Below are 12456 nucleotides of genomic sequence, written 5' to 3' on the forward strand. Positions count from 1 at the left end.
TTTTTTTTCCCCCATCAAAATTACATGAGAAGCAAAAAGCCGGAGTGTGAGACTCTAGACAAACTGGGTGGGTCCCCCTCACTCATCCTGTCTCTTCTCAGCATCAGACTCTATGTTTAGATAACACAATTTATCTTTATCATTTTCAAGCGGGTCCAATGGGGCGAGGGGGTGGGAGGTGCAGAGGGTGGCAGGGTGAGGGAAAAGGTGATTGTTTCACTTGTTGTCAGAGGACATTGATCAGCCCTGGTCTCGGAGGTGAGGCCAGGTCCCCCAGGAGTACTTCGGGGCTGGGCCGTGTCAGGGCAAAGCTGTATTGAGTCATGACCCAAATGACGGCTCATTGAGGGAAACGGGTATTGGCGTCCAAATCATTCTGCGACACCCTCAGTAACACTTAAACCAGTCCACTCCGTTAATGTCAGGTCACAGGGGACACGTGTAGCCCCCTTTGCTGACCATTAGACCCTTTGATGGAGTGGACGATAAACTTGACGAGACAGGCTGGACCCTGCTCTTGAGTCGGCCTGAGTTGACGACAGGCCCAGTACAGGGCTGCCTTTCGGAAACTGCAAGGGGTCTCTGTGGTCAGGCCCCCTGGGGATCCCGTCCCTTTTATACCAAACAGGATAAAACGTAACTAAAACTAGTTTTAATGTTACGGTGTCAAAGGAAGAAAAACAAGCCACCAGGATCCTTCACAAAGTTCTTCAACAATGGGGTCAGATACAAATTGTGGATAAAGTGGTCTGGCTCTCCCACTTTGTAATTTTTAGTTCTGGCTTTGATGCTTGTCTTTCTTCTAAGCACCGCTTATATGGTGCAGGTATTTTGAAATCCATTTGTTATACCTTCTGTGGCAAAGAACAAAAAGAATTCCTTATTGTTTCCCAGGGAAGTGGAGAAGAATTCAACAAAAATTCACTCTGTTGTGATCACAAGCTTTCCCAGGCAGTCTTCTGAAAGGGAATTATTTTATTTTGTATTACCAAACATCAAATATATTTGGGGGGGGGGTGGTGAGAGGGGAATGGGAATCGAAAGCTAATTGCATTTCCCATCGATGGGAGCATTAGCCTAAAACAAACTTGAGCTTGAAAATGAATCTAAAGCACAAACTAACAAAAACCAGGTCTTTGTTAACATTCAAAGGCTGAATTAATAATCATTATTGCTACTATTTAAACAAATTATACCTAAATCTTCTGTTACACGAGAGATCGCTACTGTTTACTTTTTCTGCTTTCCCACCAGCAAAACGGCCTCTGGTTTGACAGAACAGATTTTCTGGCATTAAAATGCTTTTATCCCAGTTTTAACACCTTGTCTGGATTCCTCTTGAGAATTAACTGATACTGCATTAGAGGGGAAAATGAGAGGGGCTTTTTAAATGGCTCCCCCCTCATTGAAAATTGAATCTTAACAGAAACAACCCCCGTTCCTTGAACAATACCAGTTAATAAGTAAATAATTAGCGAAAAGAAAAGTTAGTACAAATGGGCTAATTTGGCCACGTAAAGCATCTGTTTTGTCTTAAAAATAAAAAAAACCTAATTAAAAAGATAACGTGGTTACTGAACTATTAACTCTGCTTCTGATAAGTAAGGAAATGTCTGTGGAATTTGTTTAACCAAGGGCAAAGGAGGTGGGGTCAATGTCAAGTTTTCATTGTCTACTTTGCATTATCCAAACCTGCCAGACTTCTCCAGAGTTCATATTCTCTAATGCAGCTTGGAACCTCTCATCTAGAGCTTGCCAAAATTCCACAAGTATTTCATCTCAAAGGGGTCGATTTATCAAACCAGGCAGTTTACATATCACTTCCCCACCCATTTATGTACTGTTTTCATTTCAGAGAAATCAGATAAATTAAAACGCATACCCACACCCCATTTTGTTAGATGCTGTCCTCAAAGCTCGAGAGCAAGATTTCTGTGGCTTCAGAGACTTCAAATGATTTCGGGGCTGTGTGTGTGTTATAGTTTGGGGTGCTTTTGGAAGAAGTGTTGGAGTAACTTGTTTTCTTTCAATGTACAGTTAATATTGTGTACACAATGTGTACATTTACACACGTGTCATCGATATTAGCTAACTCCATCTTGATGTTTTATGTTGAGAAGATATGAATAATTTCAGCATACCTATGTCTGTGAGCGAATGCGTGTGTGTGTGTGTGTGTGTGTGTGTGTGAATGAGGTACCCAAGAGAGAGGAAGAGAGCACACTGTTTTGTATCTTTTACTCCTCTCCTCCAAATAGACTTCTAGCTAGAGCCCTAACTCAAGAAATAAATTGCATTGATCTGATATTTATAATGGGGCGATCTTGAGTTTTTAGTGGGACGAGATACCAAAGGGAAATTACATCATTGCCAGTAACAACCTCTCTCTCCTCTGCTTTCCGTAATTTTCCCCACCTCTTCCTTTCAATTTGCAAAGCCAAGCAAGTGCACAATTAAGACCCATACATATCTATTATGCCCTGCGTGTTTTTAGCACCTAATAAGTATACCATTAGTAATTGAAAAATTAGCCATAAAATCTATATTGACTAACATGCTGCCATTTCATTAAGAAAAAAAAAAAAAAGACCATTCTATCCTGATCCAAATGTAAATTTCCAGGGGGCAGATGCTAAAAATGGATAAGTCATGAAATCCTATAGATCAATTCAATGGGCTTGACTTTTAAGACAGTTAGAAACTGTGATGCCACATTCCCATTCATTTTCCCACCACCATTAGAATTCCAACTGCAAAAACTACAGCGTTGGGCTGGGTCTTCCACAACCACACAGTGCTAGATAGTTTTCTGAGAACTAGAATACTGAATTTTCTCTGAATTCTGGCCTTTAAGAAGCTCTGTTGTCCAGTAGGAAAAGAACACTGGCTACCTATTTGTTGTGCTGTATTTATATTGCTTTCAGTTCATTTTTTAAAAAAACCCACCTAGATTTTCATGTCCTAGATTGATCCATCTGTCTGTAAGATTCTTGAAAAGTGACATACTGGTCAACGTGCACTTCTAATGGCAGCTAAGTCTGCATTTCACCCTCTCTCCTCGTGACCTAAGCCTCCTTCTCCTACGGCCCCTTCACATCCACAGCCTGAGTATTCCAGCCAAACTGTATCCTTCCAGCACCCTTTGTCACATTCCGCCATGCTCTGCTAACTGTCCTAATCACATCGCCTGTGACTCTGATCCGAGGGGTGACAAATGCTGCGTGTTCTCCTCACTCAAACGACGCCACGAGAAAATAAAACACAGACATTTTACCCTAAAAAGGCAACGTTCCTGGAGGTTGTAAATTACTACCTGGGAAAGAAGCTTTGTAGCCTCTTTTTTCCGCCCCCCTCAAAATAGTGGCTAATGAAAGGGATTCCTTATTTATAGTTTTTTTACTTAGTTTTGGATTTCATCTGCATCTCAATACGTTTTCAAATGGTTCACTGAGCTCCATTCTCCAGACTCTAGTTCACGCCAGGTCACGAGAGGTCACAACTAGGTCACTGGGATATTTTTCCGAAGCATCAAACGATAGAAAATACACACATTTCATAGTTTCAATATTGTCATCAGGAACTCTAGCCCCCATGACCCTCACGTATGACACCAAACAGTGCCCCCCATCCCCGTATAAGGTGATCAGAGTCCAGACCAGGCACTAGCTTATCCTTTGAAATAACTCTTAGTTCCTGGGGTGACAGTGATGCAACAGTGGTATACAGAGGTCCCCCCTTCCGATACAGCCCAAACCAGTGGTCCCCTCCAATATCACTGGCAAGAGCTTATTTAATGTGTTATATAATTGGCCTTCATGAGTCTACTATCTATGCTGCACTGATTGGTCATGTTAATTTGCTAATGATGTCCTAATGGTAACCCCCAAACCTGAAGCAAACCTGAGGACAGGTTGCTGATAGTACATCTAGCAGAACTGAGGACCCTACCTGGCTGGCCGGCAGGGGAGACCCCAAGTTCATCACCAAAGGTACAGTGAGGAAGATGGGGTTGTGGCCACTTTTAGGGGCAGACCTGGGGTTTCCTCCACAGTCGAGGGCCTAGGGGAGCACCAGATTTTCTCTTTCTGCCCCCCCATGCCTCATCCTCTGATCACTGAAATACTTAATATGAGTTTTCAGTAAAACTAGGGCAGAGGATCAGAAGAAGTGACAAATGGGGGTCTGCGTTTCACACGGTGGTTTCTGATAAACTAAGTCTGAACTGTGGCACCGGGAGGGGCAGTCCGAGCGGTAGGGTGGGGGAAACGTATGCAGGCAACAGGGAGTTAAGTAAATAAATTTTTTCTTTTCTCTGTCGATGTGTTTGGTCCTCTTCCTGCCAAGATTCATCTCCCTCTGCTATCTTGTGAGAGAGACACATATGGTGCAGTGAAATTGCCATCCAGGAAAGCATGTCCCAGCCTGTTGAGACATCATCAAATAAGATTAAAGCAAAGTAAAAATAAAAAGATAGAACGATTTTTTTCCCCTTTTCCTTGTACAGAGAACATCTGATGAAAGCTACCAAGGTACTTGAATCGCTTCTAAAGGTTTGTGCAGCCATTTCTTTACTTTGGGTGGGTAAGAAAAAGCCAGGAATAACACGACCGTATCTTCTTTTCTTTAAGTTAGTGGGGGGGGTGGGGGGAGAAAAGATGTGCTTTCATAATAAGCCAGATGTATAGGAATAAAATACAATATTGCCGTCAGCACTTCAGTTGTGAAAAGCACTTAAACACGCTATCAACAGATCTCCACTCCTCACTTGCCTGCCTTCTCTTTGGAGTCTGTGGATTAAAACTTTTCATCGTGGCTTACAATAAAACCTCCCCCTTTTAAAGATTAATTCTCACGTGAAGAAATGCTGCTAATTTCTTGCCTTACAGACAGACCTCAACATAGGACAGACGCTTCCCTCCTGTGGTGGACACCCAGGAGGTGTGGGATCAAAGGTGACCGACTGCTTGTCCTGTCCAGGGTCCCCTGGAGGGGCCGGCCTCTCACTATGAAAGCACAGTCTCCCCCATTGTCATCAGCTGTGCACACTGGGCCCAACATCCAGCAGGCCGGGAAATTCTAAATACACCTGTCTTCCCTCGAATGTCACTGGTACCTGGCGCTACCCCAATGGGGCACAGTTCTGACTTGGCCAGAATTGTATCATTGGTCGCCTCCAAAAGGCAGCGTCGTTCCCACCTGGCTTCCCCGTAGGTGGTGGAGACTCACAATGACATCAAACTTCTTTCCCGGGTCCCTTTCCCTGCAAGAACCTGCTGGCTTTGAAAGAATTTGATGGGGGAGGAGGAGGGGAAATCCGTCTGCCACTCTCCTAAGACTCTCTTCTGGAACATGCAAGGCATTTCGTATTTTTTAAGGGGCTTTCTTCCTCCTCCCCATCCTTCCCTCCCCAGTGGGATTTCAGGAAATACTGTAAATTCTTTGAAAGGCGGTAAACAATACTACGCTTCACATCAGGACGGGGGCCCCAAAGCCAGGCTTTGAAATTAAAAGAATTTTTTTTTTTTTCTAAAGTGTCTGGAGGAGAGGGAGGGAGGCAGGCAGGGACAGACAAGCATGTCCCTTTCGTAAATGCAGACGCACTGTTCTCTGTGACAGGAAGTCAGTTTGCGCTGGGAAGCAGCGCCCAGGAATCAGCGAGCTCGTTTGTTTGCAAACCGTCCTAGGTAAGGAGCCGTAGGTTTACAAGATCTTGTTTCCGAAGCGTGGCCTTAATTGGACCTCTGGAAAGCAAGAACGCATCAGTGGAAGAGATTATCACTGGCCTTAATAAGCCGTTGTTGGCTTTCATAAAAGCCACAGCCTAAAACGAGCCACACCGAGCCCAGAGACAATCTTACCAATTGCCCGGAGCAAGGATTAAAGGGACAAGGATCCGAAGGAGGGAAAAAAGGACTAAGGAGGGGCGGCCGAAGAAACAGGGGCTAATGTAGAATCGTTTCCACATTAACCTTCTTCCCTTCTGACAATGGTCAAGTTCTGATTCAAAATACAAATTATCTCCAATTACTTCAAAAGAGGCAGTCAGAGAGCTGTCATTTAACCTTCACCATCTGTTTGCCTCAAAAGAAAGCTGTACAGCCTGCCACGCTGACCCCGACGGTCCCTCCGAGCTCCGGACAGCACTGAAGACGGAAGCTTATTGTTCTCTGGAGAGAAACCTATTGGGGTTTTATGGGGCAGGGGGGTGGTTCGGAGAGAGCCTAGGAAGAAAGGGAAGAGGATCCGTGGGGACCAGGCGCAAGGGTTCTAAGAGGTGACTTCAATGCGAAGGGTTGATGCCTGGTGTAGAGTGGGTGGGTTTGGCCGCACTCCCCAGCCTGTTTGCTAAACATCCTTCGCTGGAGGATTTGTTTTAAAACAGGATTGGCTTTAAGAAGGCCCCAGCTGAGGCCTCAAGGGCAGGCAGGATGAATTAGGGCCCTTTCTTCGGGTCTCATGTAGTTTGAGACTGACCATTCAGGGCACCACGTGAGAGGGCTGTCCAGAAGACACCAAACACCAGGGCACAGAGGGCACCTGGCCCTATCAAAGATGTCAAGCTCTAAGGCCAAGGGGAGTGGGGCTTTGGGAAAATAAACGATCTGTGGGTATCGTACTGTCTGTTAGAGCCTGGAGGGGCTGAGCAAAAACATCGACCTGCTGTAGCCCACACCCCAAACCACTTCATTCAGCAGGGGCAGGTGGGGACCCAAAGCCATTCTGGAGTCTCTCTCAGTAGAGACACAACATTTCAGTCTGTATCTAGCGATCGTGACTCAGAAAACCAAAATTCCTCATCTGACCTGGTCCTTCATAGAACCCACCAGAGTTGAAGGAAGGGAGAACAGCAATGTAGAAAGATGTCCCAGCATGAGAACAAAAGGACAGGTAGGAAGAATAGCTTCTCAACAGCTGGGAAAATAATAGGGTGCAAATTTCTGAATGCCTTCCACTTTACAGCAGATGTCTTCATGTTTCTACCCAGCAACATTATCTTATTTCCACTACCTCTCATCTTTACTTTCCATTTTATGGCCCATGGGATAACAGGTTTCTTCGAAAGGAAGAAAGAAAACAGACCCTCTTGACTCAAACAGTTCGTGTGCTTAGAAAGTGCAGGCACCTGAACTTCCTAAGGGAAACTACCCTCAGATACCAGTGCCCTGTCTTAGGAAGGAGATTCTTTCCCTTGTCAAACAGGATTGAAGCTTGAGATTTGTTTTTCACCATAGTGCCTGGAGTAACTGTCGGGGCCTCTTACTTCTCATTGCAAAAACAGATGGGGCACAAGTGGATTAAATCCAGACAGCGGCAGTGCTGTTAACAGGCATCCGAATGGCAGCAGAGGCCGGGGGTCTACTGCAGGGGGGTGGACCCCAAACCTCTAAGGATGAACTCTCCATTCACTAGCACTCTCCTGCCTTCCCACCCCACACACACATACAGAGGAGAGAATTTCTTTCTTTTCTTTTTTTTTTTTTTTGAGACAGAGTCTCACTTTATCAACCTAGTAGAGTGCTATGGTGTCATAGCTCACAGCAACTTCAAACTCTTGGGCTCAAGCGATCCTCTTGCCTCAGCCTCCCAAGTAGCTGGCACTACAGGCATGCACCAAAACACCTGGCTAGTTTTTTCTGTTTTTAGTAGAGGCAGGGTGAGAGGAGGAGACGGAGGGGCGCGGGTGGTCTCACTTTTACTCAGGCTGGTCTTAAACTCCTGAGCTCGAGCGATCCCTCTGCTTCAGTATCCCAGACTGCTGGGATCACAGGCATGTGCCACTGTGCCCCATCAGGACATTTCTATTTTTACTTTCTCTGTTTCCAAATACAAGTCGAGGGTTGGGCTAGTAGTTCACGGATGGATGCTGAACGCAGCGGATGGAAATCGCTACATGGTGAAATTGTCCTTCTTCAGCTCTTCTCTCCGGTCCATTCATCCCTTCCCATTTCAGCTTAGAAGACAGTGGGCCACCTAATGAGTTTTTGGACGCGTGAACAATGGCCCCGGAGATGCTTCTCTGGGGTCCTGATGCTGGATCTGATTTAAGCAGCCCTATTTGACAGGCATCTGCCCTTCTGTCTGTGCTTCCTCCCTGACTAAGTGCAAACGTCCCCCGCCTGAGACAGACACAAAAGTATAAAGACCACATGGCAGAACGTCTTGGACCACCGAGGTCTTTGGCAGACCCTGGCTCTCCCTGATCCCTCTCTCTGCTGCCATTTCCCTACCTGGGAAGGGATGTAGGGACAGTGAGAAAACTATGAAGCAGCAGCATCTGGATCTGATTAATTACCCAGAGCACCTGTTAATAAATTAACTACCCAGAGCACCTGCAAATGTGCCAGGCCCAAGCCCATCACAAAGTCCTGTGAGCAGGGCTGTGTTTGGGAAGGGACCGGCTGTTAGGTTTTGTAAGACAAATACTATTTGTTCTCCTTCCCCAGTGCTTGTTATGAAAAGCTGGATTTAACAGAAGCATTAGAAGGGCTTGTTCCACTTGACATTTCCTCCACTATAGACCTGAGGGGTGGGGTGGGTGGGGGATCCACTGCCTTGATGATCAGTAGCTTATCTGTCCAGTTTCTTCCCTATTTTCCCTCCACTGTTTTCCATGGACTGGTTTTTACACCAAAGGTTAAGAAAGTTGCAAGATGCTGACCCTTTCCCATCTACAGGAATCTCTTTGAGGCTCATTTTAGAGACCCCAAAATGTGCAAAAGACTCTCAGTTTTATTGTGTCTAAGTAAATATTATGCTGAAAATCTAGACCCTGCCCTTTCTCCTCCCTATATATAGGCATCAGAAGACCTGATGACCAGAACACACGGTTAGACTCCTTCCAGTTCCAACGGGCTGCAGAGCTCCTCGGAAAGTCAACACCATTTTATCCTAAAGACATTGACAGGGCTGAGTTTTAAATGCTTTTCTGATGCCAAGATTCACACTGATTTCATGCTTGCTCTTTGCATTTATGGCCCTGTAGATCTTTACTTAAGTTACCCCCATCAAGCCAGTGCTTCACAAAGCCTGAATCATCACCACCATCATCTTAATTGCTGGGCAGGTTTGGAGTGGGTCCAGGTCAGAATGGTAAAAACACTGGGGCTCGGGGAGCCGCCTTGGTCTCTGGACTCTACTTGGATCAAAGGCATGTGGGGCACACCACTACTTCCTGTGATTTAAAAATAAGGGCTCCATAACCAGGGGCTAGGAGGGTTCTGTGGTTTAACCTCTAAAATCTCACCGGTGTGTTGTTATGACTTCATGGTTCATCAGGTCAGAGACAGAGTTAAAATCCTCCATCAGACTAGGAGTCGGTACTCTGTCTCTTCCTCAAAAGACAGGGGACCTTGGAAGACTTAATTAACCAATGAGGCCAAACAATATGAAATCATTAGTGAAAAGGAATAAAAATAATACAAATTAATCCCTAATTAGGGATGCCGGATAACATATAGGATGTGCCATAACTAATACTATGTATTTTAAAATATTCAGCATAAGGATGTTTAATACTTTGGACAGGTTTATACCAAAAAGAAATTATTTGTTGGTCATGCGAAATTAAAATTTAACTGAGTGGTATTGTATTTTTATTTGCTAAATACGGCAACCTTATACCTGATCTGAGTCAATTTTATTTTCAGAGGCAAGAGACTAGAATTCTAGAATTTTCTCCTGACAGTAGACTTCAGGCAGGTAATGTGTTTCAGGTTCTGTATGCCATGAGTTCAGGTCATTCTTCATGAAACATCTGAATTAACAATTTTTTCTAAATGAAATTTACTCGTATCACTTTTATTGTATATACAAGGGCCTCAGTCTCAAAATAGAAGAACCATTTCTAAGTAGAAGGCCTTAGGTAAGATATACAGGTAGTAAGTATTAAACACTCACTTATCAAAATTAATTAGCTCAAACCCTTGAAAGCAGTTTAGTTAACTTTAGTTTAGAAATGGTCCACTATATTTTGGCATAGCCCATAGTTAGGAAATTAGTGCAAAGGTAAAAAGAAACTTAAAATTTCCCAAGTCAAATGATCACAAATTTGAAATTTACCAAATGCTACATAATTCGGATTTATTACTCTTAGTTTCACCCAAGACAACTCATTCTTTCCCAGTGATGTCTTTCTCTTTTCCCCTCTGATTAGAATAAAATCTTATTGCCTAAAATAGGCTCATTCCTGAGAAGGAAACGAAACTACAGAGTTATTTACAACACTTAAGACAGGTCAAAAGTCATTTTAATGGTTCCAGGCCCTCACGGTGTGTTTGACACATCTCTGTGGCATCAGGGTGACTGAGCTACGCTATGTGGGTCTCCTCTGGGCTTGTGAGCACTTCAAATTTGAAAAACCTGAATGGACCCAGGTTCCTTACCTGGGGAAGAGAGTTCCTGAATAAATGAACAAATAATAAACAAAAAAATAAAAGAGCAAGTTAAAAATGTATACAGCAACTCTTTTAATATGAGCAAATACATTTTTAAGCATCCAAATGGGATATGGTAGTTAACGTCCTCCTTCAAAGACAGCTGGTCAAATATATCTGCTACAGTAAAATATGTGGGGTTTGGGGAGGGTATTTGGGGTTTGAATATTTCCTAGAGGCTGCTGAGATAGCACCTGTCTTAGAAATGTCTCTGTCAGAGGAGTCGCTAAAATATTCTAGGGTAAAGGCTGTACCCTCTGGTTGTGAATTGCAAAGCGCCAAGACTGGATTCATCTAAGAAGAGGCTCTGAGAAGCGCCTTGGTTCATGTCTCACCAGAGGAGACGGAGGAGATGCCTCCCCTTTTCAAAGCTGGCTCTAAAATGACAACAGGGGTCACAAAAGAACAAACAAAATTATTTGGGGAAAAAAAAGGATACAGGTAAATCAAACGCTCCTATGTTTTAAAAAGGCTTTCTATGAAACGAGTCCTGCTTATTAGTGGGGAAATACAAACCCTGTTATCAAGAATCTTAAGGAAACGGATTGCTGTTAAGTGACACTTCAGAATCCTCCCCCTAGCAAAGCTACTGCACCATCACAGGAAGATAAGCGGAAAATCTCTGCCTCCAATAAAGGAGACCTTTGCTCGAAGTACTGTAAACCGCTCAGTGGCAATTCCAATGCCAGGATTCAAAATACTGCTCTGGAAAATCTCACTTAACCAGTGGTACCCAGCGTCTTTACAAATGAAGACAAAGACCAGGACTTGGTCAATGGGGGTGTGTGTGTGAAAGACGGTGATTAGCCTCTGAATATGTGGTCTGAAAGGTCCAATTTTCCCATGCATTAATGTCACACGAGGTCATCTACAGTATTAGGGGCCGTGATTGTTTCTGCCTGGCTCCATGTTGAGGGAAACAGCAAAAGTTTAAGTCCAATGTCACCCCAATCCTCCCAACCTCCCCTCTGCTCCCCCCTATCCCCTCTACCTGTCTAAATGCTGAGCAACTCATAACCACCTGAACAGGTCACACACTCAGATTTGGCTTCTTTTCTTCAAGAGAAAAAAGATAGCTGGGCCTTATGGCAGGTGCCTGTAGTCCCAGCTACTTAGGAGGCTGAGGCAAGAGAATTGCTTAAGCCCCAGAGGTGGAGGTTGCTATAAGCCGTGACACCACAGCACTCTACCAAGGGCAACATAGTGAGACTCTGTCTCAAAAAAAAAAAGAGAGAAAAAAGAATTTTTTTAAAAGTGTAGACAATATCCTTAATATCCTCAAGGAACCTGGAATCTATGATGTGGGAAGAAAAGAAAAAAACAGCCATCAAGTGGGTGAGTCATTATGAAAGTTTTGAGATACGCAAAAGTCAAGAAACATAAAATCCCCAGGGATGGAAACAGATGAAACCCTCCCAGCAACACTGATAAGCTGAGTAAGTTGAAATTTGCACAGGTGAATCTGAAAGGATGCTGTGGGCTGTTACTCAGTCTGTCTTAAAACTTTCATAGTGACCTGTCTATAACACTGTGTCAGATGAAGATTACTAAATCAAATCCTCCAGTAACTCAAAGTATTTCTTTAAAAGCAGCAACAATTATAATCCAAAGCAAGGCACATACAAAGATCGGCCAAAGGCAAATTCTAGCAGATCCTATTTGGAAGTCAGAGCAAGGTTTTGTCACTTGGCCAAGACCAGGGTGAGGCAGGTATGTACTTCCTACCTTGTCACAAGTTCTCGTCTAAAAATCATTTGACCTCTGGGTTGGATCAACACCCATCGCCCTGTCCTGAGTCTCTAGCAAACAAACCTGTCCACATATCAGCAATCCCCATCCTCACTGTGTGCAATAAACCCAGCTTCCCTGGGCCAAGGGGTTGGTCTGCAGGCCCTCTGAGCCACGGCATCCTCCCATTCAATGATTTAACAACACACTTCTAGCTCACATCCTGGTTTATACCTAAGTTCTCTTCCAAGATTGCCTCTACCTCATCTCCATTACCACCAACCTGGGGTTCCAT

Source organism: Otolemur garnettii, unplaced genomic scaffold (genome assembly GCF_000181295.1).
Source record: "Otolemur garnettii isolate 467f Iridium unplaced genomic scaffold, OtoGar3 scaffold00047, whole genome shotgun sequence".
Taxonomy (NCBI): domain Eukaryota; kingdom Metazoa; phylum Chordata; class Mammalia; order Primates; family Galagidae; genus Otolemur; species Otolemur garnettii.